The sequence below is a fragment of the Pseudochaenichthys georgianus genome, chromosome 21, assembly GCF_902827115.2.
Source record: "Pseudochaenichthys georgianus chromosome 21, fPseGeo1.2, whole genome shotgun sequence".
Taxonomy (NCBI): Eukaryota; Metazoa; Chordata; class Actinopteri; order Perciformes; family Channichthyidae; genus Pseudochaenichthys; species Pseudochaenichthys georgianus.
Window position 1 is genome coordinate 16,421,734 of NC_047523.1, and position 15,920 is coordinate 16,437,653.

The 15,920-nt window shown below is 44.3% G+C and overlaps 1 protein-coding gene and 1 long non-coding RNA gene across 8 annotated transcripts in view; one reads left to right on the top strand and one right to left on the bottom strand.

Annotated features, from left to right (window-relative positions):
• Nucleotides 1-15,920, bottom strand: part of stxbp5l (syntaxin binding protein 5L) — a 214,687-nt gene that overhangs the window by 50,908 nt on the left and 147,859 nt on the right. The window lies entirely within an intron of this gene.
• On the top strand, nt 13,117-14,173 carry LOC117466783 (uncharacterized). Its single transcript, XR_004554306.1, has 2 exons — nt 13,117-13,181; nt 14,030-14,173. It is a non-coding gene; the product is annotated as an uncharacterized lncRNA (long non-coding RNA).

The window sequence follows — 15,920 nt, forward strand, 5'->3', positions numbered from 1 at the left end:
AGCCAGCCAGAGCAAATAATGCACTAAGCCGGAATAACATTTCTGATTTAACATGCATGTGCACTTTTAACCCAAGACCTTTTATTGTACTCAAACAAACCCACAACACACCCAAGCAGACGCACTGTTCCATGGATGATGCGGGCTTCATTTTGAGTTTTTGAGTATACAAGGAAGTTATTAAGGTGCTTGAGAGGAAACGTTCACAGAAGATATTGAATTTGGGATAAAGAAGGATGGGACTAATGGCAAAGGCTTGCTTGTGTGTTTGGAAGGCCGTTTCCTTCTGTTGAAGACAGGCCTTCACACTGTGAAAGTGAATGACTGACTTATGACTCCTGATCAAGTTTGGCTTACAGCTGACAAGGCTATCTTTGAAAGGCTCAAAAAGAAAGGAGAAGATTTTCAGAATTAAATATGAATGAAAACACTGATAAACGGTGTTCGGCTCTGCTTGCAATGGAACAGAAATATATTATGTGATTCCCTGAGGCTATATAGCGGAAGAAAACTCTCATATATATTATTTAAAGATGGGGAGTGGTTCTGCTTATACATAATACTGTAGGTATAGTAGTATAACATACACTCACTGGATATTGTGCAAATATAATACTTTAAAAAACATGTATGTACTGATCACACTTGTTTAAATGGTGTACTTGAAACATATCACATCACTTTAAAGTTGGTCAACTGAGAATAAAATACTTACGAGGAACTTTCTAGACTGGAATTTGATTAGAACAATATCGTAAAACAAGTACTATAGATCCAATCATAATGCCAATTAAAGCTGCAAGCAGCGTTGAGCGGGTCTTCGACGTTCCGCAGGCTGTTGTCCGCACGTCGACGTGTGTGTCTAGGTGTCTCGAGGACTCGGCCAATATATTTAGCCATAATTGACATAGTGCTGTTGAGGGCCGGACTAGGAGCCATCATCTGAAGTCTGGTGCTGTTTGGAAGATTTTCCATTGAATTAGGACAACATGGGATTTTTTGGCGAGGGATGCGTTTCCATGGAAACGGCATACGTTGAGATTTCAGATTTCACGTAGAGCTGCTGAGGGCCGGACCATTAGTCATCATCTGAAGTCTGGTGCCGTTTGGAACCTTTTCCATTGAATTAGGACAACACCGTGTTTTATGGCGAGAGAAGCGTTTCCATGGAAACGACAAATGGTGAGATTTCAGATTTCACTTGGAGCTGTTGAGGCATGGACCATCAGCCATCATATGAAGTCTGGTGCCGTTTGGAACCTTTTCCATTGAATTAGGACAACACCGTGCTTTATGGCGAGGGAAGCGGCATACAGCGGCATACAGTGAGATTTCAGATTTCACTTGGAGCTGTTGAGGCATGGACCGGTGATATAAAAGTGAAGATTGGGGGACGATGGGACCGTGTCCATTGGATTTACAGCGACACCGTCGTTTATGGCGAGGGAAGCGTTGCCATGGAAACGGCATACATTGAGATTTCCGATTTCACGTAGAGCTGTTGAGGGCCGGACCATTAATGATAGTCTGATGTCTGGTGCTGTTTGGATGATTTTCCATTGACTTACAACAACATGGGATTTTTCGGCGAGGGATGCGTTTACATGGCAACGGCATACATTGAGATTTCCGATGTCACGTAGAGCTGTTGAGGGCCGGACCATTGATGATAGTCTGAAGTCTGGTGGTGTTTGGACGATTTTCCATTGAATTACGACAACATGATGTTTGACGGCGAGGGATGCGTTGCCATGGAAACGGCATACATTGAGATTTCCGATTTCACGTAGAGCTGTTGAGGGCCGGACCATTGATGATAGTCTGAAGTCTGGTGGTGTTTGGATGATTTTCCATTGAATTACGACGACATGATGTTTGACGGTGAGGGATGCGTTTCCATAGAAACGGCATACGTTGAGATTTCAGATTTCACGTAGGGCTGTTAAGGGCCGGACCATTGATGAGAGTCTGAAGTCTGGTGGTGTTTGGATGATTTTCCATGTAATTACGACAACATGATGTTTGACGGCGAGGGATGCGTTGCCATGGAAACGGCATACGTTGAGATTTCAGATTTCACGTAGAGCTGTTGAGGGCCAGACCATTAATGATAGTCTGAAGTGTGGTGCTGTTTGGACGATTTTCCATTGACTTACACTAACATCGGATGTTTTGGCGAGGGATGGAAACGGCATACGTTGAGATTTCAGATTTCACTTGGAGCTGTTGAGGCATGGACCAGTGATATAAAAGTGAAGATTGGGGGACGATGGGACCGTGTCCATTGGATTTACAGCGACACCGTTGTTTATGGCGAAGGATCCGTTGCCATGGTAACGCCAAATTAAGTAACATCAGATTTGACCTAGAGCTGTTCAGGGCTGTGGTGTGAACCGTCATGTGAAGTTTGGTGGCGTTCTGAGAATGTCAGTTTGAGTTATGACATCATCGTGTTCCATGGCGAGGGCCCGCCAAAAATCGTACGAACGCGAACTTTGGCGGAAGATAACGGCTACGCCGTAGGGATTATAAAAATTCTCGTGATAACTTAAGCTCTCCCATGTCTCGCGAAGCTACCCGACGAATTTCGAGGCGTACGATAAAAGTCCCTAGGAGGAGATAGATTTCGTAGGTACGCGAAATAGGGCAAAAAACGCGATAAAATCGCGTTTTTTCGACACCAAATTCAAAATGGCCGACTTCCTGTACGTTATTTTTTACCCCTCCAAGAGGCTTTTTGGTTCGTCTCCGCACCCTAGATATATTCAATCTTGTTCGATTTAACATTGAGGTGGATGGGACCACCTCACTGTAGGCCGTCCGGCCTACCCACTGGGACACCTCTAATGGGCTTTTGGCCCTTTTTTACCCTGTTTTGAGGGGGTTTTGCTTGGTTATCGCTCGCTTCGCGAGCGACTACGATGATTGTTACGATATCAATTATGCGATCTGCATGCATCTGCATGCGATCTTCGCCCACGTGACTGGGCTCACGCGGTCTATCAGCCGACATTATTTACGAACATTTTCGGTGCTTTTGTCGGTCGTTTACCCTGTTTTTGGCAGGTTTATCGGTCGCGCCAATTTCAATAGGGTCTTCGCCGACCTAGGTCTCAGACCCTAATTATCTAGTTTGATTTGATTTCTGTCTCTGTCAAGTATGGTCTCCAAGTATTTGAGGTGATGATTGGGAAGTTTCACACCATGAAAATATGCAAGCGAAATGAAAAAGTTGTGCTCGTCGTGAGATGTTGTGGTTTTAGGCCAGCTTTATGAGATTTGACTGTCTCTTTTCAGAGATATAATGGACTTACCAAACTAGCAGATACACAATATAGTTAGACTCCTAGTGTCCCTGTGCTGGTTTGCCGATGATGTCACCAGATCATCTGAAGGATAGGGCCAAAGAAACACTGTAAAGGCCCCTACTTGTTGGCTAGTTTCAATGCCAGGGGAAAGAGAAACCTGGGATGTGTTTTTATTGAAGTCATCCAGAGATTGACTCCCAAGGCTGTTTGAAATCTTAAACACAAAGACACCTTGAGCTCAAGCAGGACCAGCGGAGCCATGGCAACCCATCACGGTTAGAAAAGAGTAAATAATCAGCACGACAGATGGAAAGGAGGGAGGCAGGGCAGGAAATAACATGTCGGCCGCAGGGACCTGAAGGACATGAAATGTTCGAATTGTATAGTGTGTGCCTTACACACTCACAAATACCTTAACTCATCTGTTTTACTGTGATGTCTTTTAGAATGCACCAAACTATCATTAAATGTCCAATAAAATATCTGTGCAAGTCCAAACATCTAGTAGTAAAAAAATATGTGCTGTTTATTATGAAACGGCAAGAGTTGGATTCATGTTTTTCTTTGGAACATCAGCCAACACTAAATCACTTTAAATCTTATAATGTGGTTTTCCTCCTTCATTTTTCCTCCTTTTTACAGACCTAATCTAAAACAGAGTATATCATGTATTAAGGGAGACTTTCATTCCCTGTTCTGACGACTCAATGAATCATAACATTTATTGTAAGGGTTGGCAGCACGTCTGGCTTACAAGACATTGTTTCTGAAAAGACGAAGAGAAAATTAAATAACATTTTTGGCATCTCAGCTATGTCAGGCTTTTTGTTCTATAGAGCCTCATAGCTAAGATGCCCCTGTTTTAGAGGCTCTATAGAGCCTCTAAAACAGGGGCTGATTTCCAGAAAACACCCAACATTGCCTATGGCAGAACAATACATCTAGCATGATTGGGTTAAGATTGGATGTCACTGACTGCTTGCATTTTTATTTTCCAGTAGAGATGCTATGAAAACAGACTTATTCAAAATACTTTTTTTTTTCTGAAACCAGACTAAACACTAACATGATTATCATCCCAGACTGCCCACACGGAAAGAAAGTATATGAACATATATGCCAATATATGGCAAATATATGCAGAATATATGTTGCATATATGTCATATTCAGGTTCATATATGTTCATTATGTGCATATATGTGGATTAATAAGAGATATATGTGTCATATATAACTCATATATTTCCACATATATGCCAAGTCAGGTTCATATATTTGCATATATCTCCTACATAATGCCTCATATATAGCTCATATATCTGTCTTTTTGCATATATGTCATACAGAATGCCTACATATAGGTCTTTGCAAGGTAATGTGGTAATGTGCATATTATTCCAAAGTTCTATATAACTACATGAATTAATCATTGTACTTATTTCCATTCAATGCAGATTGAGGTTTGCGGATTGCCCAAGACAATTCAATGTATAAAGACAATATTGTTTGATTACGGTATGTTTTATTGTATGAAGCAACATTTTTAGTTTAGTTATTTCACCCAGGACCGGAACCGGATGTTTATATCCGCTCGACGTCAGCTGATCAGTTTAAGATTAGTAAATTATTAAATATTTGATAATTGTACATTATTGTTAAAAAGTTAACGCGTTAATAACGCGTTTTTATAACGCGTTTTTATAACGCGTTTTTATAACCCCACTAATTATTTTAACGTGATTAACGCATACATATATTTTTTTCTCGGCCGCCGCGTAGTTTCAGAGCGCATCGAGTTTAAAATACCATCTACAAGCTGATGCTGACAGCCCCGCTCCTGCTGCCTGCTTGCGGCAGACCACACTTCCACGCTCACCGGCAGGCACCGACTGGCCATCTGGAGGATCGGGACGGTGTGTGTATGTGTGGCCCGAGCGAGCGAGAGAGAGACCTTACGTGTATTGTTGTTGTTAGCATCTGGTGCTAGCTAGCTGCGCTAACGGATATAAGGAGCTGTTTAAATTAAAACAGAGGAGCGACATTTCGCCGACAACTGCGCCGAGCACTATGCAGGAAGCCAGACAGTGGGACATGTACGAAAAGTCAGCACACTCAGCACAGATAGTGCGCGCAACATGATTGCAGCGTCCAGGCAGCTCCCGTTCGAGCATATGCCTTGAGTTGCACATAGCTCCAACGATCCCACATGCACACGCACACGCACACGCGCGCGCACACACACACACACACACACACACACACACACACACACACACACACACACACACACACACACACACACACACACACACACACACACACACACACACACACACACACACACACACACACCATTTGTATTGTATGAGAGAGGTTCTATTTCGTATGAGGCTTCGCCCGCTAAAGCTATCGCTATTGGGTAATCCCACTGACAGACTTAATCCACGCCCACCTATGACGTGGGCCCCACCTCCGCCCCACTTCCGTATAAATAGGAAGAAGGCCCGTCCAACTGCTCCCATTTTTCTTCAGCACTCCGTTGCAGAAGCACTGTACAGGCACAAGCTCTTTTCAGAGATGTTTACTAGAAAGCAAACATTCCTCCGGACGGGGGAGACAGGGCGGGGCTCGGGGTTAGCCGACATATGAATTACGACCGGCTGTGGCTGGCTCGCTCCAGGGAGGAAGCGGCTTTACACAGACGATACAGGTGAGTCCTGCCGGGGATTGGAGCACGCAAACGCGTCTCTCAATCCCCAGGTGTCGTGCACTCATTGTGTCCGTCTCCCTCTGGCCCACAGACAGCGGAGAGCGAACGCTCTCGCGGCTGCGGCCGGGGATGATTGGCCAAGCCCTTGATTATTGGATCCGAGTGGCGGGCAGCAGTCAGGCGACTCCTTCCCCCCCATTCACGGATCACTATGTGGTTCCCCCGGCCTCTCCTCCGGACGCGGGAGACAGGGTGGGGCCCGGTGTCAGCCCGGCAGCCGAGCCTATAGTTTCGGCTGCCGGATTGACACTATCCGCCATATAGGCTCTGCCGTATAGGCGGTATTCTCCAGGAACTCCCGGAAATCATCGGAAAGGCAGCCGCCTAATGAGATCTCCCCGTTCCCCCGGTTCAGGAGAGCTCTCCTCCGGATGACATAAGCGGTTGCCTCATAGCCTGTCGGTTATTAAGCAACAGGGCTCGCGGCACAAACCGGCTATCTTTAAAACCTGGCGGTTGATTAGACAGCACGGGCTTGTCTCCTAGGTCACAGAAATGCCTCCACACACCGTTCATTCCTCAAGCGGGTTTGAGCGTGAACACGCCTCAATGTCCGGTTTACGAGCCTTCTCCTAAACGGCGACATGATGAGAGCCGCTGTGCAATACAGCGTGTGGAGGTGCAAGAGCCGGCTGTAACCTGTCAGTCAGCAGGCAGCAGGGCTCGTGGCGCAAGCCAGCTGTATTTAACCAGGCGGTTATTAGACAGCAGAGCTTGACGTTTAAACCTGATGCTCCTAACCTGTCCGTTAGCAGGCAGCACGTTTTTTTTTCCTCTGTCCCAGATGTGCCTACTACACACGGTCGTAATGAGCCCAGGGCTGTTATTACGCACTGTGTGAATAGCACTGCACACACCTCCGCTCATTCCTCAGCAGGTTTGAGCGTGAACGCGTCTCAATGTCCAGTTTACGAGCCTTCTACTAAACAGAGACAGGATGAGAGCTGGTGTGAGATGCAACGTGTGGAGGCCCCCTCGCAGCTTTTCGGTCCGTGCCCCTCTTGGGTTGCTTCATGGGCAACGGCGGCGAGGGCTCTGACGTGGCTCGTCACCATGACGACCACAGCACATCCAGAGCATGTTGCGCGCTCTCAGAATATTACTCAGAATGGCGACGCGTGTGTTCAATGGACAGATGAATAATAATAATAAGCAGCAAGGCCCACCGGGTAAGCCGGCTGCCCCTAACCTGTCGGTTATAGGCAGCATGGCTCGCTGCATAATAGTCTTTAAAACCTATTGGTTTTTAGGCAGCTCAGTTTTTCTCCTCTGTCCCAAACCTACCTCCTACACACGGTAATGAGCCCACGAGTGCCATTATTACAGTGAGGACAGCACTGCACACAGCTCCGCTCATCCCTTAGTGGTGTTGAGCGTGAACGCACCTCGGTGTCCAGTTTAACACTGTAAGCAATTACTTTTATTTTTCAGCCGGTTTTCGGCACTAATCTACTGGCAGCCCCCTAACCAGAATGTTTCTGTGAATTATTTAATTTTTTACAGTAATAAGCTGAAATTGTTCAACAGCATGAATACTGTATAATTTCAGTGTATTGCTGGCGTCTCTGCTGCCGGTATTTTACTGTTAATGAGAAAGGCTGTAAAATCATTTCACAGTATGAGTACTGTGGTATTGCAGTGAAGTGCAGGCGTCTGTGAAGAGACTGCCGGCGCTTTACTGTTGTTTGACAGGAAAATGTGTTACAGTGGAGATAATGAGAGCCTGTGTGAAGTGCAGCGTCTGGAGGGCTCTGGCGTGGCTCGTCACCATGACAACCACAGCACATCCAGAGCAGGTTGGCGCGCTGAGTGGCGGCGCGTGTGTTCAATGGACAGATGGAATATAATATGCAGCAAGGCTCCCCGGTTAAGCCGGCTGCCAATAGCCTATTGGTTACTTGGCAGCATGGCTCGCTGCCTAAGCCGACTGGGTTTTTTAACGTATCGGTTAATAAAACAGCAGGGCTTACTATTCAATCCGTCTACCTTTAAACTTTTTGGGTTTAGGCAGCACAGATTTTTCCTCTGTCTCAGACGTACCTCCTACCCACGGTCGTAATAAGCCCACGGAGGGCCATTATTACACCTCGGGTGGACAGCACTGCACACACCTCCGCTCATCCCTTAGGGATATTGAGCGTGAACGCGCAGTTTACGAGTCTTCTCCTAAACGGCGACATAATGAGAGCCTGTGTGAAATGCAGCGTGTGGAGGGCTCTGGCGTGGTTTGCCACCAACCACAGCACATCCAGAGAATGTACACCTGGCGCTATCAGAGTACTGGATGGTACTCAGGGTGGCGGCGCGTGTGTCTGATGGACAGATGGATGAGCAGGCGGATGGGCAGAGAGTAGTCTCTGCAGTTCGCCTCTCCCCCCCGCAGTTCTTCGGGATACAGGGAACCCCGTCATCCCGGGAACAGTGTCTCACGCTCCGTGCAGAGCGGCAGGAACTTTTGTTAAAAGGAAGCTTTTTTCCAGGGTTCCTCATGGTGAAGAAAAATCAGGGGTTTTTTACTCTCCGGTATATTCTGGTCCCGAAGGAGACGGGGGTGGGGGGGAATGAGACCCATCCTCGATCTGTCAGTGTCCAACAAGGGAATGGCCTTTTCCCATGCTGACGATCAAACAGGTGCTGGAGTGTGTTCACCAGGGAGGTGCACATCCATAGTCCTGAAGGATGCAGTCCTCCACGTAACCATCATCCCGAAACACAGAATTTCCTGTGTTTCTCATTCCTGGCTCCACGCACTTTTTTCAAAGTGGGAGGAGCCGGTGGGAGCAGCTACTCAGAATGGGGATGAGTGTTATTTTACCTGGACGACCGGCTGTGGCTGGCTCGCTCCAGGGAAGAAGCGGCTTACAGACGATACAGCTCGTATCTCATCTGTCAACCTGGGTTTCATTATCAACTGGAAGAAGAGCTGTCCTCGTCCCTCCCAGGTTATCTTTTTAACTGGGAGTGGAATTGAACTCAGCCCGCATGAGAGCGCGACTCTCACAGCGGAGAGGGGAGAAAGTGACAGCTCTCCTCCGGCGCGTCACACCCCGCGGGGCGGTGACACCCCTCTCCGTGATGCAGCTGTTAGGCAGGATATCAGCTGGTCACGTGGTGATCCCCCTGGGTCTCCTTCATAGTGAGGAGACTCCAGGTGGTTTATTCGCCTGTGCATCGACCCCCGTGCGTCAGAGGAGACGCATGGTGTACATTCCTCCTTCCGTGGTTTTGGATTTGACCCACTGGAAAAATCTCCACATCAGTGGGGGTGCCCCTGAGCAGAGTGACGTCACACACCACAGTGTTCACAGACGCATCTCTCGCAGGCTGAGGAACGTGCATGTCGCAGGCAGTGGGGGGACAGTGGCCGGGTCACATGTCTCTCCATATAAACGTGCTGGAGTTACTCTCCGTATGGAAAGTGCTCCAGCACTTCGTCCCCGTTGCTGTACAATCAACATATATTGATTCAAACAGACAACACAGCAGCGACGGCCTAGATAAATCGCCAGGGAGGTGTTCGATCAGCGCAGCTGCTGAACACACATCCTACCACAGCCAAATGGACAGCGCTCCGTGTGATGTGTAGGGAGAAGCCTGGACCCCCGTTAGCCCCCTGCTTCGTGCTGTCATTCCTCCAGCTGTTGCTGGACAGGAATTGGCTTATAGCACGGTAAAAACAATATGCTGCTGCAATTTCATCTTGCCACGTGGGTTTGGTGTCAGCACGGTGTTGTAGTCACCCTCTGACAACACGTTTTCTACGGGGAGCCAGAGACTCAGACATTGTCACGCGCTTGGCGCCTCAATGGGGGTTTTGGCTTAGTGTTACGCGCACTGAGTAAAGCTCCATTTGAACCTTTAGATCAGGTTCCCCTGAAGTTGTTGTCAGCCAAAGTAGCTCTGCTCTTGGCTCTGACATCAGCTAAAAAGGGTGAGTGATATGTCTGCTCTCTCTGTGGCTCCGTCATGTCTCCGGATCCAAGGAGATGGCAGCTCAGCTGTTTGCACCCTAACCCGGCTTTTATGCCAAAGGTGATCACAAGCTCTTTAGATCGAGAGGGAATCACTTTGGATGGTTTCTTCCCTCCTCCTCACACATCAGAGGAAGAAGCCACATCTCATCTCCTCTGTCCCGTGCGTGCGCTGTCATGTTATATTGCACGCACAGCCACGTTGCGCAAGTCTCAGCGCCTGTTTGTGCATTACAGAGAGCACTCAATAGGGCAGCCTCTGTCTGCACAGCGGCTGTCACACTGGCTGTGTGAGGCTGTGTCCACAGGCGTATGTCTACTCTGGGGGTGGATCCCCAGAAAACATCAAAGCGCACAGCACCAGAGGAATTTCACACCTCTATGGCGTTGCATGGAGGAATGACAGTGGAAGACATTTGCAATGCTGCATCTTGGTCTTCCCCTGTTCTTTTATTCATTTTATTGAGGGATGTCTCCCATTCCTCTCTGACACACTCAGTACTGCTGTTCTGTCAGATTGAGTAATGTCAGGGACTAACGGCGTGCCCTCTCTCCTGCCTATCGGCATTCAGAGAACTGCCCCTTTTGCCCCTCTTTTATAGGTTTAACAAATGGGATTTGTTTATCTCTACTTTTTTTAAACGACGGGTATTCACCTCATTCCTTAAAGAGAATATTCATTTGGAATAATGCTATATTTCCAGGGACTGTGATGCTCCTTTCTTTTTCGCATGGGTTATTAATTGAGTAGATGGGTTTTTGTGCTTCTGGTTACGGACGGACCAGTGGGGCGTGGACTACATCCTGCTTCGCCCTTAACCCAATAGCGATAGCCTTAGAGGGAGAAGCCTCATACGAAATAGAACTGAGGTCACGTACTGTAACCCAGCTTCTATGAGTATAGGCGCAGCCCTCTAAGGTTCGGGCCCCACTGGCTCCGCGAATAGCTGAAGAAAAGCTGTTTGTGTGGGAGCAGTTGGACGGGCCTTCTTCCTATTTATACGAAAGTGAGGCCGGAGGTGGGGCCCAGGTGGGCGTGGATTAAGTCTGTCAGTGCTGCACACGTGCAGTGGGATTACCCAATAGCGATAGCCTTAGAGGGCTGCGCCTATACTCATAGAAGTTGGGTTACAGTACGTAACCTCAGTTTCAGGTTGAATTGAGGCGAATATTTGTAATGTTCAGAGGTTGTTGTGTTTAATATTCATGAGAATATTTGTCATTGTTCAAATGATAATAAACATTAGCATAAAGCATATTTGTCCACTCATATGTTGATAAGAGTATTAAAACTTGAAAAATATCCCTCTAAGGTACATTTAGAACAGATAAAAAATGTGCAATTAATTTGCGATTAATCGCGATTAATATTTTAATCGACTGACAGCCCTATAAAACACATTATCTGAACCACAGTTTTCACTAAATGTTACCTTTAATTGTTTACGTTTTTTATATTATTAGAGAATAATAGAGACATTCGCTGCAGAATGTGACGTCATAGAAAAGCGCCACTCACAACGAGCGCGCATTCATGACGTCATCCCCTGTTTATTCCAACCGCTCGTGGATACAGGAAAACACAACAGACAGAACAAACATACAAATTACATTAATGTCACCATGTGCACGTTTGCCCTGGTGGAGTGGACAGAAGGTAGTGACAAGGGAATTAGGAGCATTCTGCCGATTGACTGTGTTTGAGATTTTCATGAAGAGAATTACTTGAATGGCGACAAAAAAACTCCTGAGGAGTTTTTGGTGGAATGATGCCATGGACGCAAGGGAGACAGTGGCCGGTGTATCAAGCCAGGATCATCAAGGTTGCAAGTATGCACACGCTATCCATATTTATTTAGCTTTAGTAACTAATTAAATTAACAAAAGCCTGTTAACCAGGCAAACGTTTTCAGACCAAGGACCCCTTGGCCGAGAGAGAGAAGAAGCAGGACACCCACTACATATTGTATAAAATTGTGTTGTAAATTAAACATTTTCATAGATTCTTAGACAGCTTCATAGACTTTGACAGCATAGTTGAGGGATGCAAACTTGGCCCTGAAAATTGAAAATGATCATTTGAAAGACCTCATAATAAAGCGTAAGTAGTGCAATATTGGTTTAATACAATGGATAGGACTTTTCTGTTTTGTCAATGTGCTGTCAATGGACCGTGTTACAACTTAGATGCAAATAGCATCCAATGTTCTTGCAGCTAGGTGATCTGATGATTGTAATTTTTTGGTGTGATTTTATTTTTTCCCTTCTGTACAACCACCACACTAGATATTCCTCAAAGAAGGAGGACATTGCCTCGCTGTGCTGAAGAGTATGTTCTCTTATTTGTATCACTTTATTTTACTTGTTACTTAATCAGAGGAGGAGATTTTTATGATGTTAGGCTGATTTAGGGCAATTCACCTGCTGTTTGTATTTTTAATTGTTCAAAGATTATAACATACTGTCTTCCTTCTCTAACAAGTGTGCAGCAACCTCAAAACAATTGCAGGTGAGTACATTGTTCTTGTTCTAAGGATGCATATTTATGGTGTGACTCTGTAGGAGGCAATAGTCTACAAATGTGTGTTTGTCCAGGGCTAATCTCATCAGTGACAAATTGTTCATTGCCAACAGGCCAAGAACCTCTGCTTTCACATGTGTATTATATCATAATGGAAATCAAATCAATGGACAAAAACCTTGGACAAATTAATCATATGTCATAGAAAGCTAACTACAAAATAATTTCAACCCCCTTTAATTCATCTTGCTTCTCTTGTAAAAAGCCTCAAAATACTGTGGCAGCTGCAGAGCCTCAGACGAAGCAGCCTGGTGATGACGATGATGGTGGTGGTGATGGTGGAAATAACAACAAAGTAAGTAACAAGTCAAAAATGTATCTATAAGCTCTCAAGGCGGGAGGCGGGAAAACATATAGATTGGATATTTTTGAAACCAACTCTAGCCTAAAGTGTGGGCCATTAGTATGTAAACATTAGCTGCTGCAGATCAGCTGGATTACCCACTTTTCATTTGCAAAATAATAATTATGAAATATTACTTTAGGTGGCAAGCCAAAGCGAGGTGATGGGGAGCAGCTGGAAGCCCTGGAAAAAAGGCGGCCATAATCGGTGAGTAAAAACGAATGAATTTAGAAAGGAAAATAAAAGTTAATAGAGATGCCTCAAGTTGACTACTTTAACCATCCCTGTTTCACTATTTATTAGCTATCAATGGTAGTATCAGGATCAGCATCAGGTAAGTGAGGAGGACACCCATTAATGGTATCTGCACGGATTAGCACCTACTGTAGGGTGATCACTACATTTTCAATTGCTCACTTCTTGATCACAGCTCTCTTCTAATAGAACCCATTTTCTGGGCTAGCGTGCTTCCTCTGTGGTGTCCTCTGTGTTATAAAATATGTAGCCGTTAATAACCCCATGACACTAATTGTTCTCCTCTGCAGTGTTAAATAACCAGCATCTTCACCCTTAATCAATGACCATGCCCTTTGTACTGTGTTTGTGCCATATCATGTCTTTAATTACTGTTCTTGATTGCAATGCATATCTTATTGCTCTTCTGGTAAACAACCTGTGCTGATGATCTCTGTGTATACAAGTGAAGTTCATGTGATGTCATTTTTTTTTAAACAGTATTTTGAAAAGCCAAACTTTACCTAATTCTAACTAATAATTGTAAACTTAGCAGCTTCTTAGACAGATTTGGTAAATGCACTGACTTTTCAGATAATTCAAAAAATAATAGTAATGATATATGAAACAAATCACTAATAAAATAGATCATCTGTTTTAATAAAGGCTTTGGGCTTTATCTGCCAATAAACTCACAGGGGAGCTCGTGTACACTACACCAGGTGGTTTGGCACACTTTGGAGTGGAATGCTTGGAGTCTGTAGAAGACTTGGAGCATTTTTACACTGTCATCTCATTATGTCCTTTTCTTTTCTCTGTAGAGGCAACAATGAAGAAGTGGCCACACACAACGAAGGGCCAGCTGGGTACAGCCATCAACAACAAGCTGACAGAGCTCAGGGCTCGCCAAAAGCAGACTAAATAATTGACATTTATTGACAATAAATGTATGTTAATGACTTATACATTTTGTGTGTTGTATTTTTTTATGTAGGTAGGCTATGTATAAACCTTGAACATAGGTGTAAATAAACATATATGCACATATAGGCTAAACTTATATGCGCATATATGTGCAACCTATATGTGCATATATGTGAAACCTATATGTGCATATATGTGAAACCTATATGTGCATATATGTGCATATATGTGCAAATACACTGCACCCATATATGTGCATATATGGATATATATGTTCAGAGACATATATGTAGGAGTCCAATTTCATATATGTCAAACATATATGTGACATATATTAATAATATATATGTTCATATACTTTCTTTCCGTGTGGGTGGGCCTGGCATGTCCCCAGAACACACTTAGAGGCACAGTTATACTAACACATATGCAAAATCAAAGAAGACCATGACATCTGAATATGCCACTCTCTATAGAGACCAATAAGAATTCAGCTCACACTTGCCACTTAATATTGTGGGGTACAGTTGAGTCTTGTATACATCTTATTATATAACCATCTTACATTTAACAGTAGAAATGTAAAAATTCCCAAAATACATTTAACCTCATTAAATCTGTATCAATGTATGCCCTAATTAAAAACATATAAAAGGTGCCCCCAGAATGTTGTAATTTAATTTCTCTGTCCAACGCTTCTGCATACAGATGGGCTACACTCTTTCTCATAACTATAACATTCAATGTATTTCTTAATGTGATTTAACCGTTGCTTTGTGTTGTTGACAAAACACAAGCAGCTATTCTTTCCTTTCTAAGTGTATTTGAAAAAATAATGTTTTTCTTTTTACCAAAAAGGCTCCCGAGAATTTCTTGCATTTTGAGAAAACATGTTGATTCTAGAATTGAGGGCCCAGGAGGAAAGCTAATTTCTTATTTTACAATTCGAACAACAGAAATAGCCAAACATGTCAATGCTGATTACGGCTGACATGATGCCAGGCGTAAACAAAATGATGCTCATCACAGAGATATATGAACTGAAGCGTGTGTGTGAGTGTGTACCAGGCTGCAACCCTTTCTCATTCTGGAATGAACTTTCTGAAGATGACATTGTGCACTCTCTACACAATGTAGAGAGTGGGAGTTTTCCCATGCTCCCCTGCAGGAAGAACTACAAGTCCCCCCTCATCCTTATTCATGTTTAGTACAATACCTCCACAACCCCAGCCGCTGTGTGTGTTGTTGAGACAATTCATTCTCTACTTGTTCAACTTCTCATGAACTCCACCTCAGAGTGCTGACGGTAAGAAGATGTAGAATATATTACAGTTAATGCTCAAGCTAAATATACTGCGATATGGAATGTAGAGAAAGCTATTTTTGAGATGTGGGATCCACTTTAGTCAGATCAGAATGGAAACTACCCTTCTTCTTACATTTGCTTTTGTGTGCATTCAATCTCTATCTGATATGTGAATATGCTGAATCCAAAATAAGGTATTTAAATATTGTCATGGCAAGTCCATTTTGGACATGTGTATGGTCATATGAATACAACTTATACAATTGATAATACTTGATTTTTAATTTAAACAATTGGAAGTCCAGACTCCTCTTAACTTATTTATCAGCAAGCTAGTTACGTTAGTCAATTGTCCCATTATATTATAGGCAAGATTAAAGTGATATGTAATAGTATGTATAGTATCATATTTGTGTGTATTCTAACATTTCTGAATAGTTCCTATTAGGTATTAAAATGAAGAAATAAAAGTTCTCAGGTCT